We start from the raw sequence: 17,380 nt of genomic DNA, 5'->3' as shown, positions 1-17,380 counted from the left end.
AGATTACTAAGTTTGAAGTTGGAAAGGGACAACCTGGAATGTTTTAAATATAGATATAAATATGTTTTAATTCATTTCCTAAGTGATCCAAGACTTGTATAAATCTTTTTCTTAAAGTTATTTTGTATATCTCATTTTACTTTGTTGCTTTGTTTTCCCCTATTAAGTGAACTAGATTATTTATAGTGTTTTGACAAAATACATAGACTCTTTCTTTTGTCTTTTCTTTTTTTTTCTTTTTTTGAGGAAGATTAGCCCTGAGCTAACATCTGCTGCCAATCCTCCTCTTTTTGCTGAGGAAGACTGGTGCTGAGCTAACATCGGCGCCCATCTTCCTCTACTTTATATATGGGATGTCTGCCACAGCATGGCTTGACAAGGGGTGTGTAGGTCCACACCTGGGATCGAACTGGCCAACCCCAGGCCACCGAAGTGGAACATGTGAACTTAACTGCTGTGCCACCGGGCTGGCCCCCAAAATATGTAGACTCTTAAAGCTGAATAAAGTTTGTTTGAATCTTTAAAGAGCTGTTTGTGTTGTTTGGTTTTCTAAAATCTAAAATATTCATGTAGGGCTGGCCCAATGGCGCAGCAGTTAAGTGCGCACGTTGCACTTCGTGGCCCCGGGATTTGCCGGTTCGGATCCCGGGTGCGGACATGGCACCGCTTGGCAAGCCATGCTGTGGTAGGCATCCCACATATAAAGTAGAGGGAGATGCGCACGGATGTTAGCTCAGGGACAGCCTTCCTCAGCAAAAAGAGGAGGATTGGCGGCAGTTAGCTCAGGGCTAATCTTCCTCAAAAAAATAAAAATAAAAATAAAATATTCATATAGAAGATATAGAATGCAATAGTTTCTAATGGGATGTCCCTGTCTTCTCCCTAACAGCCTTGTTTTCCTTCCTGGCACCCAAAGTTGTTTAAAAGTAATTCCCAAACTTGGTTATTGGAAATTGAAAATTAAAGTTGGGGGTGGGGAGGAGGGGTGGTGGTAGTCTTAAAACATTTTCCATAAACAGTTCAATAAAGAGCTGCTTTCTGAGGACCCCCCTCCTCCCTACCCCATCCCCCCATCCTGACCTCAACCCACACATAAAACACACACACCCCAGTCCCTGTTTCAAATCATCTGGCACGTTGGTGTCTGTAAACATTTATTGAACACCGTCTATGTGCTGAGCACTGCTGCAGGCTTTGGAAACATAAAGATGAACAAGACACAGTCCCTGCCCTAAGCATCATCTGATAGGTAACGCTCCTCCTCAAATGCGTTTCATTGCTTCCCTCAATGAGTAGACTGGAATCCAAACTCTTCAGCCTGGCACTTTGTGCTGACCCCAGCGGATCTTTCCAGCCTGGAATCTCACTATGCCTCCCGCCTCTTTTCCCAGGAACCTGAGGCCCTAACGATGGGGATTATTTGTCATTTCCCAAAATACCCCTGCTGTTCCCACCAACTCTAATGTCTTTCTTTGACCACATGTACTGTATATCACCAGCCCAGCTAAAATCCCACGTCTCTCTCAAGGTCAGTCCATATCCCCCAGTAAATTACCTTCTCTCGCTTTCTTCTCCTTCCCGTTAGCTGTGTATCACCAGGAAAGCATGGCTTACCATCTGCTTTACGTCTGTCTCTCCCAGCAAATCCTGTGTCTCTCTGCAGGGCACAAATGGTCTTGTCTTTGTGTTCTTCACAATGTCTCCTGGCACAGTGTCCCACGGAAAACAGGCAATCAATGCTTGATGAATTCAGTTTTATTCATTATAGACTTAAAGGTAAAATTAAGAATAAAAGTTTGATAGAATGTCATCTAAAAACATAGAAGAAATGAGAATTCAAAAAATCACCATTTTACAACCATCGTAGTGTTAACTGATTCAGGCAAAAATCAATGAAAGCCAAAATGGGTGAAATTCTGATGAGGAATGGGCTATCTCCACAGTCTTAAAGTATTTCTCCACAGATGAGGTATTACTTACAATGCAAAAAATGGTAACCTAACAGTGGAAAACCCAGCAGACCTTACCTTAAGCAAATGATTAAAATCAACATCATCATTAATGGGACAAACAGACATCGTGTCCTTCCTGATGTGATCAATGGAGAAGGATGCAACATTATTTATGTTGTATTCCTACCCAAAATGCATAACCTGAATCCAAACAGGAAAGATCGCACAAACTCAAACTGAAGAACTTTCTACAAACCAGCAGCCTGCTCTTCAAAAATGTATATGTCATGAAAGACAGAGAAAGACTCAGCAACTACTACTTCTTTTTAAAGGAAGAGAGAGTGGGGGCCGGACCCATGGCCGAGTGGTTAAGTTCTTGTGCTCTGCTTTGGTGGCCCTGGGATTTCGCCAGTTCGAATCCTGGGCGCAGACATGGCACTGCTCGCCAAGCCATGCTGAGGCAGCGTCCCACATGCCACAACTAGAAGGACTCACAACTAAAAATACACAACTATGTACCAGGGGGCTTTGGGAGAAAAAGGAAAAAAAAAAAATCTTTAAAAACAAATAAATAAATAAAGGAAGAGAGAATCCTGGTTTGATCTAGATGGAGTGGGGGGATTGCCACAATGAACATTTTTGGGATAATTAGCCAAATTTGAGTATGAATTGTAAATAAAATTTTCAGGGGCTGGCCTGGTGGTGCAGTCGTTAGGTTCGCATGCTCCACTTTGGTGGCCCGAGGTTCACCAGTTTGGATCCCGGGTGTGGAACTACATATTGATTATGAAGCTATGCTGTGGTAGGCGTACTACATATAAAGTAGAGGAAGATGGGGACAGATGCTAGTTCAGGGCCAATCTTCCTCAGCAAAAAGAGGAGGATTGGTGGTAGATATTAGCTTAGGGCTAATCTTCCTAAAAATAAAAAATTCATACACTTTGAAATTCCACTTTTAGGAATTCATTCCTCAAAATCACTTAAATGTGCACAAAGATAGATGTACCAAGATGTTTACTGCAGCATTGTTTGTAAAAACCGTCACTGGGTTAATTAGCAAAATTTGAGTATGGGCAAGGCTACGTTTCTGAACTTGATAATGTAGCTGTGGTATATAAGAGAATATCTTTGTTCTTAGGGTATACACCCTAAATATCTACAGGAAAGGGTCATGATGTTTGCAACTAATGGTTGAATTAATCAAGGCAAAAAAAAAGTGTGCATGTGTGTGTGTATGGAAAGAGGGAGACAGAAACAGAGAGAGAGATGTGGCAAAATGTTAGTGATTGCTGAATCTGGGTAAAAAGTATATGGGAATTTTTTGTTTATTCTTGCAACTTTTTCTTTGTTTGAAATCATTTGAAATAAAAAGGAAAAAACTCTCCAAACTTTGGGAGCTACTTCATTTACTTCACAAGATGAGATCCTGGGGGCTGGCCCTATGGTGTAGTAGTTAAGTTCTGTGTGGTCTGCTTTGGTGGCCTGGGGTTCGCAGGTTTGGATTCCAGGCATGGACCTACATCACTCATCAGCCATGCTGTGGCAGTGACCCACATACAATGTAGAGAAAGACTGGCACAGATGTTAGCTCTGGCCTAATCTTTCCCAAGCAAAAAAAGAGGAAGATTGACAACAGATGTTAGCTCAGGGCTCATCTTCTAATCTTCCTCCGCAAAAAGAAAAAAAGAGAGAGAGAGATGAGATCCTGCTTTCTAGGACCAGTTTTCACAGATTTGTATTTCTAGAAGACTTAGAGTTAAACTGAGGAGAATCCATCATAAACCCACACAATCAATTCCATCTCAGCTAAAACACATCTCTTTCCTCAGCCTTTGTGGTCTTATCATTTCTCTGTCATGGTGGCCCTGATGTCCTGGGTACCACCATCATCACTGAACTTAGCAAATTTCTTTTTATTATATTCCATGTCACATTCATCTTTGTTTTCCCACTCAGCCTCTGCCACATAGAGCACTAAATGAAAGTGTATGTCTGTACGAAGAGTATGTGCTCTCATGCACATGTGTGCACGTGCACACACACGCACACACATACATACACTGCGGGCCTCCAGAGCTTTGAACGAAAATGTCAGAAAGCAAGTTATTGCAGTAATGTCTTTCAAAGCTATCAGGAAAATATTTAAGTATAAAATGATGTCACTTTTTGGGATTTGCTTCAAAATACCTCGGAGAGGGTGAGCATTGAGTGAGGTATGAATCAAAGAAGATTGGCCGTGAGTTATGCTGTTAACGCATGAGTTAAGCTGGATGATGAGTACATGAGGGTTCATTCTGACTATTTTTGTATCTTTTTTGAAATGTTCTATGATAAAAAAAACCTTAAGGTAAGCACAGTAGAAACAGTAGTAATAAGCACATCTTGAACAATCAATGAAATATCAATTTTATTTTAACGTAGTCTAGATTAGGCTTTGCCTTTTAATTTCGAAAAACAGACAAATAAACCCCCAAACCGCTGCAAAGCCATGGTCTCTCTTAGGTGGGCCCATCTTATATCCCAACACCATGCACAGTGGTCGTGTTGGAGAAGCCAGAGCTCAAGGAGCTTGAAATAAAGACCTAGACCAACGGACAAGTTGGACTTCAGAGATGTGTCTTTCAAATTTGAAAAACAGTAGATTCTTCTTTGTGCCTCCAGAGAATTCTGAGAAAATCAGATCTTTAACACTGTTCTCAACTTTATTGTTGAGGGTTAGAACTCAGACATTATAAGCAGGTTTGGCCTAATGACAAATGGCACAAAAGACAAATTACACAAAAAGGATGATTGAAGAAATGCATAGGCAAATTGCTCCTAGTGTGTAAGTATGAGGTGTGGCAGGTAGATGAAATATTTCCCTATAAAAAAATTTGTTTTTAACAGCCAGCAAATATTTACTAGACTCCTACTATGTGGAAAACACTGGAAGTTATACAGCAAAAGCAAGGGTCCTTCAGTTGAACAGCTTCCCATCTGGTTGAAGTTACAATACATGCACCCATAAAATACAAAATAACTTTATCGTGTGCAAACGAATGGTGAACAAGGAAGAGAGATCAATGTGGACTTTGATTCTTGAATTGGCCCTTAAAGAAAACACGACATTCTGCAAAACGGTAGATAAGAAGAGAGAGGATGGAATTCCAGGCAAGAAGAGCACGGTGCTTAGAATAAATCACAAACTGGATAAATTGGAGAACGCAGCTGGCCCATGGATTGATCAAATCTGATTTCTACGTGATGTCTAAAGAATTTAGATAATAAAGTCCAGGAGACTGCCTAACACAATGGAGAGTCTTGTAAATCAGTGTGACCATAAAATTAAAAGACAAGTGACCCCTCGATCCCCGACCCCCCAAAATGGTAAGTGACTATCTGGGAGAAAATATTTGCAACAAAGGCTTAATACCCACAATCATAAAAGAGATCTCAAAAAATCTATAAGACAAAGAGACCCGAACAGAAAATTAGGCAATGGTGGTAAATAAGCAATTCACAAAAGCAGATGTATAAGTGGCTGATAAACATATGAAAAGATTCTCAACCTCACTACTATCACGGAAATGCAAATCACAACAGCAACAGGACACCATTTTTGCTCAACTGATGTGCAAAAATGAAAAAGATTCAATGAGGCTGTGGGGATACTGCGGGTCTCATAACGTTAGTAAAAAGATAACTTTATATAGGCTTTGTAAATTGTATATCTGTACAGAGGGCAATCTAGAACGTCTACCAAAAGGTAAACTTTTCATACACTTTGAAATTTCACATTTAGGAATTCATTCTCAAAAATCACTTAAATGTGCACAGAGATAGACAGACGTACCAGAATGTTTATTGCAGCATTCCTTGTAATAATGAAAAATTGGTAGCCATCTAAATAGCCAACAATAAGTGTTGTAATGATCAAGTAAACGATTAAGTAAATTCTAGTATATACTCATCGTGGAATACTCCCAATGTTTTTACAAAATTTTAACAGAATGAAGTAGCTATGTCTACACTAACACGAAATGATCTGTAAAGGCATGATTAGTGAAAAAAAGTCACTGTTTAATACATATTTCATGGTACCATTTATGTAAATAATTTATATGAAATATACAATGTCTAAAATTGCTAACACACAATTGTTACCAGTTTACCTCTGGGGAGAAGAGAGAGATTAGAGGTTACAGATGGCAGGCAGGAAGGAAGGCAAAGAAGGTTGCTATCTATGTCCCAAGTCATCAAGATATCAGTATTACTGTTCTTAAGCATTGGCAATTCCATGCACAAATGGCCTACCTTCAAGAAAGCCTGCTACTAGGGAGATAAGCTGGGATTCGTGGAATTGATAGGTGGGAAGAGAAACAAAAGACTCATCTGTTCTAATAGAACCCTTTCAGTTTTAGAAACCCATTATTCCATAAGCAGTTCCCCAGAGCCTACAAAGTGACATGAACGGTGCTAACGAGCGCCGGGGATTCAGAGGGAACCAAGGGTGCTGCTAAAGGTTAAGCATAAAATGCTATGACAACCCAGAAGGTAAAGCATTATCTGTGCTAGTTAGTCAAAGAGGGCTTCCTGGAGGAAGTGATCTCTGAGAAGAGCCCTGAAGAATTTGAACTCAGTTTTCTGACTCAAGGCCAGTGATCTTCCACTACATGATCGTCTGGCTTTTAAGATAGGAACATATAAAGTAAGAGGTAATTAAAGATAATCTTATATATCTGGAGGGGAAGTCATCCACAGAAAGAGAGGCCTTGTGTCTACCCCTTTAAAAATCTATTAGAGGGGCCAGCCTGGTGGCACAGGGGTTAAGTGCCCAAGTTCCACTTTAGGGGCCCAGGGTTCGCCAGTTCTGATCCCGGGTGCAGACATGGCACTGCCTGGCAAGCCATGCTGTGGTAGGCGTCCCACATAGAAAGTAGAGGAAGATGGGCACAGATGTTAGCTCAGGGCCAGTCTTCATCAGCAAAAAGAGGAGGACTGGCAGCAGTTAGCTCAGGGCTAATCTTCTTCCTCAAAAAAAAAACCTATTAGAAACTTACAAAGACTGAGTTTACTTTCTCGATATGCTGCACATATACTGCAAGATACAATGCTACTGCAAGTAGCTGCTGCAAATGAATCAGCAGAATCATCAGTATGACGCTTGCTACAGCCTTTTGCTAAGTCAATTTGGTGGATCTGATCCTTTGAATTTTCCTGCCCAATCATTTTAGGTTGATTATATCCCTGGAAAATCTCTATCCTCTCATTACAGATATTTGATTATGTATAATCACTTTTTTCCCATAAAGCATTCTATTTTACACTTTTTCTTATGTATTTGGTGAATTGGTTAAATGTGTTTAATTGTATGCCTCTAGTATTACGTCATCATTGGAGTTATGCTGTGTTAATTTTTTAGGAATTTACAAAAAATAAGGAGGGAATAGTTAATGCCAGTGTCACCTCAACCCCGTGACATTCATATCCAGACACACTGGCCATCCTGCCGTGTCGTAGCACATCTGTTGTGCTCCTCTGAGACTGTAGACTGAAGTCCAGTACGTTTGAGGAGGCAAGCTCCTTCTGAAGAGTTGAAGCCTTTGCAAAGATACAGCCATAATACATTTTTATGATAGCTTGGTAAATCTCTTAAAGAAAAGGGAGAGGTTTATGACAGAAATGGTGATAAAGCTTTAACTACATGTGTGTGTTTAACTCTGTTTCAGCCATTCAGGTTAACTTCTACCTATATTTATGGGCTTGATTGCATAAGATATGAAGTTTGCAGGAAGTACCCGGAAGATAAGGTTACATAGACAAGTAATTTGAGTTTGAAAATAAACCACAGCTCATGCTGGGAAACTAGTTTATAGCCAATTTTGTAACACAAGTGACTACGTCATTCATTTTCTTTTAATTTTTTTCTTATCTCATGGTTAACATTAGGCGATTAATCATTGTTTGAATGTGCAGCATACTAAGTTAACAAAAGAATGCAGCTTCTGGGGTTGATTAGCTGGAAAAGTCAGTAAATTACATTATAAAAGTGAAGATAAATAGTTGATGATATTCAAACCACCCTAAGCAAATGGATGATTTGCACATGTCATGATATCCCACTAGACAATGGTTTCCTTCACAAGCTTCATTCAGTAATGAGACTCATTTCTACTGACAAATATTACTTGATCAATAGACCTTGCATTTGCCACAAGAAATGGGCTTTCATGGTTAATGTATAACTGGTAATTGTTCTTCCTCTGTAGTAGCCTACATTTTACAGTAGAGAAATATACTGTGTACACTAAGCACTCTAAAACACTAAAACATGGCAAATGCTGGCAGTATACCTTCATAGTGTCATTATTTTAGCATTGTACAATAGTTATGATACATCTGCATTGTGCTCACCCGCTGTTTCAGTTCTTGCTGAATGCAATAAAACTTCTGCTGTAATATTTAGATACTTAGAAAAAGTAAGATTAGTCTTCTTACACATCAAGAAAAAAGAAAAAAGCCTCTAATGGTGACAACAGAGGTGTTGAAAGTGTATGTAGAAGAGAAACTATTCCATTCTAATGAAAGCAAATTACCCTAAAAATCTTTGTTGTGGAAAATTAAAACTAATGACATGTTCATGTGGTAATGCAGAATCGCCCGCAACCTAATTTCCCAGTGTGAGATGCAGTTTATTTTCGAACGTAAATAACTTGTCCATTTCACAATTCGCTTTTCCCCCTTACTGCAAAAGAGCCATTTACAACAGCCACCTTTCTATCCCATTAATTGTCAAGAACAGTCTAAAAGAGTTTCATTATTTTCCCTGTGATAATTTCACCCCGCTAAACGATTAAGGAACGGATTCCTGTAGATGAAGGCTCTGTTTTTGAAATGAATGTAAATAAAATGTGCTACCTTATCAAGTTGGAAATGGCCTGTTACCTGTTTTTCCTTGACCTTCTAGGGGTTTTCAGGGACAAGTGAATTAACCAGGTGAGGGAGGATCTTTGAGGGCGTCCAGTCACACTCTGTTGTGTGGGATGGCACCTAGCAAAGCGTTTTAGATTAGGCTGTGGAGGGAACAAAGCCAGGTACATGCTCTCCAGCTCCTGTAAACAAGATTATTGTTCTCCGTCCCTGCTGCTTGGAAGGAATGCAATGCCTCAAAGCTAATTGCTGCCATAATTAGGAAAACACACACACACACACACATGAAATGACTGGGAATGTGCTAATTCGGTATGGTTTAAACCTCAGAGATATCATTTCCTCTCATACACAGGTGTGATTGTCTCTATTCATAGCTTTTAAATAAGTTTAAATGTTAACACAATTTTGAAAAGAATCAAGTTGCAAGGTAGCAGCTTGTGCCAGGTATAAGTGCTTAATGGCGTCCTTCGCGTTCTGGCCAGGTGAGGAGATAAATCCCATTTTGGGATTGAATATGATGTAAAATAAGAAATGCCATCAACTGAAGGTTCCCCTTCTTAGAAGGAGGCCTTGCTTGGCACACAGGCTTTGCTCCACACCATTTCACAAAATATGCAACTCTCAAACCACCTCCACATAAGGAGATTTCACTCTGCTGTTGAGAAATTCTTCCTCGTATCTATCTAAATCACCCGATCTGCAGTTTAGCAATCCCATTTCCTCACATTTTCAGCAACATCTAACACTCTGTATTAACATATATTTTCTTACAAAAAAAAACTAAGCCTCATAACCCCCAAATTTAAATAGGAGGACTCAAAAAAACAGTCTTTCCTTCTCTCCATACTGTACTCATCTACTCTAATTGGATTATTCAGTTGGTTTCACATTTAAAAATGAGATTTAGGAATCAACCATTGTTTAAGTTATGGATTCCCATGGAGTGCTTCTAGATGTCAGGTCTGGGGGAAAAAATACTCCTAAGGATGTCAGTAGAATTACGGTTAACAGGTTAGCAAATACATTTCAGCAAGTGTTTACCTTCTGTTCTATGCTTTATAGGAAAAATATGACATTCCTAAGATTTAAATCTTAGTCTTCAATAAGATAACCATTTTGACCTATGTGAACATTAATGGAAACGCAAGTAATTATAGCTTTTTGATGCTTGGCCTAAAATAATCTTCCTACTGTAATTAGATTTGAAGGGGAACTAGAAGAGACCTTCAATAAAATGCTGTCGTGAATTCCCTCCAAAACTGCTTGCCTGTAATTAAGGGGCATTTACAGATCTGATATTGCTTAAAAGAAGCATTACCATTACAAAGACCAATTATTCATGGTCAAACAAAGGAGATTCAGATTCTCTGATCAAAGCAGTAATCTCTTTTACAATTGTTATTTTTGAAGTATCTTCAAACAGAACAAACATGTTGACTATATAAACAGGTATAGCTGTGGGCTAATTTGCTGTTTCCACGATCCCACTGTTTTCCCACAGGGCTCAAATGTAGTATGGGATACCCCATTTTCCATTCTAAACCCCAAGCTGCTGATGCTAAGGAATAATAACTTCTTAAAAGGGAAAAATTCCAAATAGTGTTTTTAGCATTAAAACTGTTGTAATGTAAAGGTCATCTTACATTTTTAATGTAACCTTGTCCATTTTTCTTAAATGATCAAAGACAGGAAAACAAAAGCATTAGTTAAGTGAAAGAGTACTGAATTCTGATTGAGAAAATCTGAATTTGAGTTTCAGTTTGGCCCCTTCTCTTGCTGTAAGGCGTTAAGCAAATTCGTTAGCAACTCGAGATCTTTCTCTGCAGATGTTAAATGAGGATAACAGTCATCCCTAAACTAGGGGGTTGTGAAGGCCAAATGCGACCTCAGGACAGGAGGAAGCCTTTCGTAAACTCTAACGCCCTTCCCAAATAGGAGGTATGTTCATCTGAAGAAGAACATGGTTTTAAACCTCATTGTGTCTCTGGATAAACATCCTCGTGGTCCCAAGAATTAAAAAGGAAAAAACCCGCAACTTTAACCCCTATAATAGCTTATGCCAGGTGTGCTTCATGAAACTCTACTGTGGTTCAAGAAAGTTAAGCGAGTTTCCTGTCTAAAGGGCTCCTCAGAACTCTGAATCTCCAAGAGAATCACAGTAGTATGAGACGTATGTCAAACATTTGACAGTGGGGCTGCTTTACCCCGAGGCTGTTGGAAGCACAAGGGTTCCTTTGAAAACACTTTGGGAATTTGTCGCCTTCTGCCATGTGACTCATTTGGTTGCACAGGGAGCACTTAGATGCTCAAGCAAATCTACTGTTTAGTCTATACCATTTGGTACAAATGAACAGTTAATGGCAGCAGTGTCCTAAAATACATAAATTTAAAAAATTTGCCACTTCGAGACAACATCCCTAGCAGCTCCACCACTTAGAACCTGAGTGACTTTAGGGACGTCTTTAAATCTCTCCAAATCTCCATATTCTTATCTATAACACGGAGATAATATGTACTGCATAGGTTGTGGCCCAAATCAAATAAATATAATTAGCAAAGTGAGCTCAGTAAATGGTAGATTTAATTTTCTCATTCTTTTTTCAGAAATGTCTACGTTAAAAAAGTGACCTGCTGTAGGTAACATAGCAAATTGTTAGAAGGGGACCAGGATTTTGGAAACTACTATTGTTTTAGTTCACCTCTATCAAAATTCTAAATAGATTATTAAAGAGAGAATTAGTAAGAAAAGGAACAATCACTGGGGACCGATGTTATTTCAATACAAACAAGTTGGGCTAAACTAAGACAAGTATTCTTTTCCCCCATGGGCTAAACTAAGACAAGTATTCTTTTCCCCCAATGGTGTTATTAGATTCGTGGGGTGGGGGGGGGGGGGGGGGGGGGAGTGGTTGCCAGAGGCAGGAGAAAAAAATGTCTTTAGTTGTTCTTGTGGATAAGATGGTTATAGGTGAATTAGCCTACAACCCCCCAAGATTTATTTATAGCTGTTTGAAAAAACTGTACCCAGAGGGTGATCGATTTCAACCTAGAAGGAATTGTTTAGCATTTATCACCGTGTTCTCTGTTGAACAACATTTTAATCAATGACTTGGAGGAAGATATGAGAGTCACATAAGATCCAAGTTGGGAGGAAAAGCTAACATGTTAGATGGCAAGATCAGGAATCATAAAGGTTCCAATAGGCTAGAGTGATAAGCAGAAATTAAAGATGATACTTAACTTTTACTTATGTTCTGAAAAGTCAACTTGCAACTAAACTCCAGATCTCTCATTTATACAAGTTCTGACTTAACTGCTTCGAATCTGCTTCCTTGTCTCAAAAATCAAGATAACAACTACCTCATGAAGTTGAGAGAATTACATAAGATGAAGAGCTCATCCAAGGAGGTGCTCAGTACAGAGCCTGACACATATAGTTGGTCAGGCCAGTAAGTATTAGTAATAAGGATAATAATACTGATAGTAAAAAAGGTTGTGCAGAAAAAGCTTTAGGGATTTTATTGACTACAGGTTCAACAGTGGTGGATGGTCTGATAAGGCTGACAGTCGATTAGGTGAGTTGTAAGTAGCTCTACAAGCCCATTTTCAGAGACACAAGGGCAATCTGAATGCAACTATTTGGGTGGCCAAATAGTGGAGAGTTGAGAAACCAGATCACATGAAAAGCAAATGACTATGTGACATGAATTGGGTAAATCCCCTTTTTTAAAAACAACTACTTTATCGTGGTATCGACAGACAAAAAAGCTGTATATTTAATGTATACAACTTGATGAGTTTGGAAGGTAAATTCCTTTTAAATACCTCATTTCCTTTAATCCTCTCTACAATTCATTAGGTAAGTATAATTACCCCAGTTTTAAAGATGAGGAACTAAGGCTCAGAGAGGTTAAGTGATCACACGTCTAGTAAGCAGCAGTGCTGGAATTTGAAACTGGAACGTGGACATGGAAAATGGATTACTTTTATTCATCGTTGCTCCCAGGGACAAATTAATGTGAATGAATAAGATCAAAGGGATATTTAACTGAAGGACAGTCTACAAAATAACTGACATGTACTCTTCAAAAATATCAATGTCATAAAAGACAAAGATTGAGGAACTATTCTAGATTAAAGGAGATTTAAGAGATATGACATCTGAATGTAAGGAATAATTGAAGATTTTCCTCAGCATAAAGGGCATTATTGGGACAATTGGTGAAATCTGAATAAGGTCTTTAGATTAGATAATAGTATTGTATCAATGTTAATTTCCTGATTTTGATCATTCTTCTGTGCTTATGTAAGAGAATGTCCTTGTTCTTAGGAAACGCTCAAGAAACATCTGGCAGTAGAGGGAAATCGTATCTTCAGAGTACTCTCAAAAGGGTCAGAACAACAGCAAAAAAAGAGAGACAGGGAAAAGGATAAAGCAAAGGTGATAAAATGTCAACATTTGGGGAATCTGGGTAAAGGATAAATGAGAATTATTTGCATCTTTCTTGCAACTTCTCTGAGACTGCAATTGTGTCAAAATACAAGGTTTCAAAGAATTAAAAAATATGTAGGGCAATGAAAAACAATAAAAACGTAAGAGGAAATATTCAATTGCTACCACAGGATTGGAAATAGAAGACTCCAGGGATGATAAGGGCTACAGAAGGAGATTTGAAAGTCCTTTGTGAGCATGGATGAGGGTAACTGGTAGATTGATTCCTTTCATTCATTCACTCAGAAAAATACTTTCCATCATTTAGAACTTCTTAGAAAATACAGTCGTATTAACTATTAGAGCTTACCCATATCTTTTTCTTCCAAAACGGTGAAAAACAAATGGTCAAATTAGTTTTCACTGACTCTTTTGGAAGGAACAAGTTCTGTATGTTTGAACAGAGACCAGAAAGGTATCTCAGGAAGAGAAAGGGCAGAAATGCATTTTGCAGGGCCCGGCCTGAGGCGTAGTGGTTAAGTTCCCATGCTTTGCTTTTGTGGCTGGGAGTTCACGGGTTTGGATCCTGGGTGCGGACAAACACATTGCTCATCAAGCCATGCTGTGGCAGCATCCCAGATAGAATAACTAGAATGACTTATAACCAGGATTTACAACTATGTACTGGGGCTTTGGGGAGAAAAAAAGAACAATAAACACTTAAAAAAAAAAAAAGGCACTTTATACTATATCAAGATATGAGTATACCGAGCTCTTTGGAAAAAAAAGATCCTTACTGTTGTGGAGATGTGAGGGGCTCAATAAATAGCATCTTTCTTCCCAGGCAGGGTCTGAACAAACAGATTAAGAAGACAAAAGTGGTGGATAGAGATTTTAAAATACCGTCTTTCTTATTAGTGAATGCTCTGCTGGAGGACATAGTTTAATGTGAAGGCCGAGTGGGCCTTCATTCCGCCCCTCGCCCCGACTGCGTCCTAGGCTGGACCTCTCGGTCACAAGGGGATGATTATGACTGAGAACAAGCGCAGCAGGGAACTGTCCCAGGAATAGAACAGGCTGGTTCTTCTGCAGAAAAAAGATGGAAAGGAAGAGGAAAAACTATAAAGCACGGTTCCCTAAACAGAAGTACCACTCAGATAGTCAGGAGGTGGAAAGAGGCAGGAATATTTGAGAAAATTCCTCCCCATGGAAAACACGGAGCGGGGATGGGAGGGAGGTGAGGGGGAAGATGTTGATTTCCCTCTAATTCTTTGCTCAAAGGAGAATAGAAAAAACAAAACAAAACCTGGGGTATGCGATTGAACATTGAGGAGTGACTTCTCCAAGGCGCCAGAGGGGAAGAGCATTTACGCAGGAAGTAGTGAGAGACAAAGGCTTAGAAGGTCAGTAAGAGGAGGCGCGGCCAGCACCTTTTGGGAGAAGAGTTGTAATTTGGCGGTTTGGGCAGAAACTAGATGGTAAGGAGTAAATGAGAGGGAAGGAGGGTCTCCTTTTTGGTTTTTTTCTTCCTTTGTCCTTTCCTCAAATGTTGGCATTTGTTGGCATTTTGTCTCCGACCTCTGCGTTTCTCACCCCACTCTCTTCCTGGATCATCTTATGCCCTCCCTGGATCTCAGTATAAGGTAGAGTACAAGCATCATGGGGTTAATCTTGGAAGGGAGAAACACCTCTTCTTTTGAGATCAGGGAAAAAAGATGCTAAGATACAGAGATGGAAAATGACCTTGTTTTTCTGGGTAATATGGGATAAAGGGTTATCTAATTAGTTAAAAAAATTTTTCCTGCTATACATTGAATGCTTGTTTCCTCCAAAATTCATATGTTGAAACCTAATCCCCAGTGTGCTGGTATTTGGAGGTGGGGTCTTTGGGAGGTGTTAGGTCATGAAGTTAGGGTCCTCATGAATGGGATTAGTGCCCTTATAAAAGAGACCCCAAGAGCTCCCCAACCCCCTGCCACGTGAGGACAGAGCAACAAGACACAGCTGCCCATGAAGCAGGAAGTGGGCCCTTACCCATCAGACATGGAATCTGGGGGGTGCCTTCGTCTTGGACTTGCAGCCTCCACAACTGAGAAATAAATTTCTGGTGTTTATAAGCCACACAGTCCAAGGTATTCTGTTACAGCAGCCCGAATGGACAAAGACATTTTCCAATAAAAATTCGATACGAAGAAAATCAGAAAGCAAACGCCATTTTCCTTCTTTCCTTCCTTTCTTCCTACCATTCAACAAAGTTTCAAGGGGCAATTTTTCCGTGCCAGGCTCTGTGCCGGGTGCTGCGGATACAGCAGTGTGTCAAATAAGATTGTCTGCTTTCATGGAACATATATTCTATTTAGGAGGGACAGACAATGAGCAAATAAAAAACTAAATACAAATTTCAGTCAGTGCTCTAAAGAAAATAAAAGAGAAACAGAATATACAGCGGCAGGTGTGTGTGTGAGGGGGAAAGGGCTCAACTGTAAGCTTCACAATAAGAATTTAACGAATTATGTGCCTACATGTTGAGTACATTATAAAATCCAGGTATTTAAAACAGTATGTATTTTTTTTTTTTAAAGATTTTATTTTTTTCCTTTTTCTCCCCAAAGCCCCCCGGTACATAGTTGTATATTCTTCGTCGTGGGTCCTTCTAGTTGTGGCATGTGGGACACTGCCTCAGCGTGGTCTGATGAGCAGTGCCATGTCCGCACCCAGGATTCAAACCAATGAAACACTGGGCCGCCTGCAGCGGAGCACGCGAACTTAACCACTCGGCCACGGGGCCAGCCCCTAAAATCCAGGTATTTAAAAAACAAATTCAAGACTATATATGAAGTGGGGCTGGCCCCATTGCCGAGTGGTTAGGTTCACACTCTCCACTTAGGAGGCCCAGGGTTTCGCAGGTTCGGATCCTAGGCGCAGACACGGCATCGCTCATCAGGCCACGCTGAGGCAGCATCCCACATGCCACAACTAGAAGGACCCACAACTAAAAATACACAGCTATGTACTGGGCGGCTTTGGGGAGAAAAAGATAAAATAAAATCTTTAAAAAAAAAAAAGACTATATATGAGGCCAAATAAAGTCATCTCCATATCTGTATTCTTCTGCCAAAACCACCTACTCTTGATTCTATAAAACCAAAACAAATAAGTATCAGTTAAAAAAAAACCCACCACAATTCATCTGTCTGCATGACTATTTGCTAGAACAATTACATGTTAAATTTTATTTCAACTTTCTTGAAACAACAGGTACATAAACAACCTGTGACTAAAGATCCCATATGGACAAATATTTTCTGGCATCTTTGGGCATATAATGTATTTTGATCAACTGGACAGACACATCAATTAATTCTACAATTAATGAAAATACACATGTATTTGTGGGCACTCAGTGCCACATAAGACATGGCTGTGGTCCCTGCTTGTCCACAGGTTCATGGATTCAGCCCGCCTCTATTGAGTATTTATGGTGTGCAAGGCATTGTTCTACTCATGGGATAGCAGCAATGAGCCCTCCTAGAATTCTTTTCCTTCCTAAATCTTGCTCTAGTGGACGCAGTGTTTTATCCTTTAGTCATGGAAGGTAATGGGAATTAGAGAAATGTTTTCATTATTTGTTCTAGGTCCCTAGGGTCACAACCTTTGTTTAGTTTCTGGTGAGAATATTTTGAATATCTATATCTATATCTATCTATGATAATAATAATAATACCTCTTTTAGAAAATACTAGAAGTAAGATTTAACATTTTCTAGAGTAGTGTGTTCCTGGAACTGCGCCAGTCACTGGGAATGGTAGTGATCCAACTCTACCGATAATAGTAAATCAAGATGATCACCCAGAAATAAATGGAAGAAACTAAAAGAAAAAGAGGCAGAATATTTATGACTGAGTGCAGTATTACAAACAAGGAGGAGAGTAATGAGAGACAAGTCATCAGGAGTTTAGAATGTCGACACGTATTTTAGAGCACAATTTTTAATGTTAGCGACATTTCTGCTACATAACATTAACAACTTGCTTAATAAAGCACTAACAGATGGCATTCAGGGAATTACGCATGCGATGAACTT

Source organism: Equus caballus, chromosome 17 (genome assembly GCF_041296265.1).
Source record: "Equus caballus isolate H_3958 breed thoroughbred chromosome 17, TB-T2T, whole genome shotgun sequence".
Taxonomy (NCBI): Eukaryota; Metazoa; Chordata; class Mammalia; order Perissodactyla; family Equidae; genus Equus; species Equus caballus.
The sequence above is the reverse complement of the archived record's forward strand: the minus strand, read 5'-3'. Positions refer to the sequence as shown.